A 4,503-nucleotide genomic window follows, 5' to 3' on the forward strand; every position below is an offset into this window, starting at 1 on the left:
ATATTCTTGAAAAAGACAGGAGATGCTGCAATTTCTCTAGAAAACAAATATATCTTTCTTTTTTTGAAAAATGATTTCTGTAATATATATATATATATATATATATATATATATATATATATATATATATATATATATATATATATATATATATATATTATATATATATATATAGGGAGCATATCAAGTGAGAGCATTTTTAAATAAGAGATGAGAGAAAGAAATATCAACCATTGGATTCATCAAGAGAGAGAATGAGGCTATTAATTTCTCTCTCTTGATGAATCCAATGGTTGATATTTCTTCCTCTCATCTCTCATTTAAAAATTGCTCTCACTTGATATGCTCTCATATAAATATATATATATATATATATATATATATATATATATATATATATATATATATATATATATATATATATATATATATGAGAACATATCAAGTGAGAGCAATTTTTAAATGAGAGATGAGAGGAAGAAATATCAACCATTGGATTCATCAAGAGAGAGAAATTAATAGCCTCATTAATGTGTTAACATTCTCTCTCTTGATGAATCTAATGGTTGATATTTCTTCCTCTCATCTCTCATTTAAAAATGCTCTCACTTGATATTATATATATATATATATATATATATATATATATATATATATATATATATATATATATATATATATATATATATATATATATATATATATATATATATATAACTTTGCAAGAAAAAATAAGAGAGAGTGTTTACTGGTTAAAGGTTGATTTTGCTATGGTTTATGTTTGTGTCTCTTGGAACTATCTAAGGGACATGTATAAATACTATTACAAATAATATATTTTATGATAAAATTTTCATCTTAGGTAAAAATAAATTGAGATGTAATGTCAAGACGCGTCACGTTTTATTTAAAAATATATATACATATATATTTTCTCAATTATAAATATAATCAAAGGGACAAACAATTCAGGACATGCTTCGAATCCCAGCTGTTGCAGTTTATGTTTTTATTTCTTTATAAGTGTACACTAAATAATTTATCTCTTAGTGTAATAATCGAGGGATAAAATAATTTGATTTTACCCTAATCTTGCAATCTATCCTAAAAAATGATGTGTACGAGTTAGGGTTAGGGTAAAATTCATTTAAAAAGTGCTTTTATAGTAAAATCTGGTTATTTTATTCCACGGTTATTAAGAAAACCGATGAGATAGATGATTTAATTTACGAATAAAAAATAAAAAAATTCCTGAATTGCTTTTCTCTTGGTTATAAGAAAATTAAAGGTAAGATGTGATTTCATTTATAAAACGTGGCGTATATTAGAATCTTATCACTAGAATAACAATGATCATCCATATTCAAAACGTAACGTATCTTTTGGATTTTTAAGGAGGCTTTTGAGCTATTTAAACAATATACCTATTTTCAACATCTCATTTCCAACTCTTTGTGAATTAAACAATATAACAATGATCATCCATATTCAAAACGTAACGTATCTTTTCTATTCTTGTTTATTTATATAACAAATATTTTGAGAATTAATAACTAACAAAGTAAAACATGAAATATGGAAAGACCCCAAGTGAGAAATCATTGATAAAAACCTTAAATGCAACAATAGGGATGAAGCGAGGTCCCTTATAGCTATATTCCCTTTTTTCAAAAAACTAAGAAAATAGGTTTATCAATTTTTTATGGATAAAACATGGTGCTCACTTAACCGAGGTAAAATATTGTTTATATTCTTTAAAAAAATCAAACATGGCATTCCCATGACATATACTTTCGATTTTTAGCATGTTCGAGTTGAAAGTTTCGTCATAAAAAGTGTTATTTGTAGTAGTGTCATCTTGGTTTTCTACTGAAACCGAGGGGTAAATATTTTTTACCTTGGTTTTATGACAAAATCGATGGTATAATTTTGGCGTGATTATTGAGGATATTGATCACCTTCCTTAAACAAATCTTTGTCGTCCATTTCATGAGTATCAACGCTCAAGACACTACCGTTAGTGATCTGCGTGAAACATATGAAACTTTCATTATAAAAGCATTTTGAATAAAAAATAAATAAAACATCATGAAGCCCTTGAAGCTATCTACATCCAACACTTTAAGGTTTTCAACAGCATTTGCCATGAAAAGATCTCTATGATGGATTTCAAGAGCAGAAAATTATTTAGCTTTTAGGTTTTGTGTTCTTAATTATATATTTGAGCAGAAAATCATTTATTTATCTATCACTTTTTTTTTTGGTTTATATCATAAACAAATGCAAGCAAAAGCAATTGATAATATATTTGCACCCAACATTAGATCTACCCAAAATTCTATAATTTGAATATCTAAAATTTAGACATTCAAGGTAATTCATTTTACTTTAATATTTTGCGTAAACAATGTAATATTCTGGATAAAAAAAGTAGTTTGTAAACAAATTAATTTATTAACATTCTATGTAAATAATGTAATAAGTGTAAAAGAAAATCTATCTTACCCCTCGATTTTATTGATAAACCGAGAGGTATGATGTGCTAGTTCTAAAAATTATTAAAATGCAGATGATAGGATTTGAACCCATGTGCAAATAATTTTATATTGAGGGATAAAGTGGCAGCTTCTCATTACGCCCTTCGTTACATTGTTTTTCTAGTAAAGGTTAAATGTATTTCGCGTCCGCGGCGTAACGTGTTTTTATAGTAGTGAAATGATAAAAGTTGGTTGCAGAAAGCTCAAGTGGATTGGTGCTCTCTTTTCAAGTTATATGTTAGTCCATGTTAGATGGCGGCTTGCTTCTGGGAGGTCCCTTATCCCCATTGTTGTTCTTAATTGCTACAAAAGTATTATTAGAATTGATGAATGCCACTCAATTGAGGAAATTTCTGGAATTTCAATTAAATGAGGAAGTGCACTTTGAACTTCTTCAATTTGTTGATGACACCATCCTTATTTGCGATGGTTCTTGAGAAAATTTATGGACTATCAAAGCTTTGTTGAGAGACTTTGAGCTAGCATCGGCTCTATGTGTGAATCCATGCAAAAGTAAATTAATAAGTATCAATTTGAAGGATGTAAAATTCAGGGACTAAAAAGCTGGTTTTTAAAATGCACGGACTAAAAATTAAAAACCATAAAAAATAGGGGGACCAAAAGTGCATTTAACCCTATTTTAATTTAATTTATTAAGTTTTATATGAATGAAATTCAAGGGAACAAGATCACCTTATACCTAAAGAGATGTATGTTCAGATGGCAAGGTAACCCATGTGTTGTTGTGATAAAGCGACCACGTGCAACTTTTCAAAATCAACTCTTTTCACTCGTTCAAATTCTTTCGCAATGTCGTATTTACACTGTCTTGAGATGAAGCCATACATTCTTGAATAAAATGGAGTTTTAAGTCGATGATCAATGTTCATAATACTTTTTGAAATGATACTCTAATTGCACCTATTTGCAGCTTCAACATGGTGTTGACTACATCCCAATTTCTTGTTCTATATAATTTCCCGACACTTGTCAGAGACTCAAAACTCCAATCTTTCAATGCACTCATTATGTTGTACTTTGTCATGTCGTTCACAAACGTTTTTTCGGGTTTAAGACAGGCTTATATGTCATGACCATCTAAATTCATAGCTAGATAGTGATTGTGAATACCACATCTAACCTTTATGTCCCAACCACAACCACTTGACACATATCTCAATTGAAGGGGGCACTCAAACCTTCAGCTACAAGTGAATTCCAACATTCCTCTATTCATAAAATTTCCTCCCTTCTCATAACCAAGACTCAGTTTGTCGCTTTTGCCTCTTAGCTCATTTGTTGTATCAAAACAAATGATAACTATGACAACAATGTGTTATCTCATAATATATTGTGACCATGATAACACTTCTTTCCAAGAGAGAAATATCTATTTATTATAACATAAAATAAATTACTCATAGACTTTTATAATTCGATTAAAAATTTCAAAAGTCCAAATAAACTTATAAATAAAAGATAAGTTAATGATAAAGAATTGTGTAAAATCTTCTATAGCTACATCCATCCAAATTCATTCATTTAAGATACTTTAACAAAATAAACAAGGCCACCGATGATATGTAGAAAGACAAAAATCTCATTGAATTTGTATATATCTCCGGTACAAATCTCTAGTACAATAAAAATCTAGTACAAAACAAAAGTTTCTCCTTTTCAATATTACGCATTTTTCACATGATATTTACTTATAACTATTTTTTTTTTCTAGATATTTTGGGAGTAATTTTTTTATGGGAAAACTAAAAAAAATAAGAGATGTAAATTATGAGAATCATTATTGACATCTTAAATTATGTAGAGGAGTTATGTCTAATTGTAGGGATGCAAGATATAATTTTATAAATAAGGCTATGTTATAATTTTGTTCTTCATTTATGGGCTCAGTGATCCTTAGGCCCAGGTCAAGGTATTGCTGTTGCAGACATGAAACAAAAGGTAAGCC

The sequence above is a fragment of the Vicia villosa genome, linkage group LG1 (assembly GCF_029867415.1).
Source record: "Vicia villosa cultivar HV-30 ecotype Madison, WI linkage group LG1, Vvil1.0, whole genome shotgun sequence".
Taxonomy (NCBI): domain Eukaryota; kingdom Viridiplantae; phylum Streptophyta; class Magnoliopsida; order Fabales; family Fabaceae; genus Vicia; species Vicia villosa.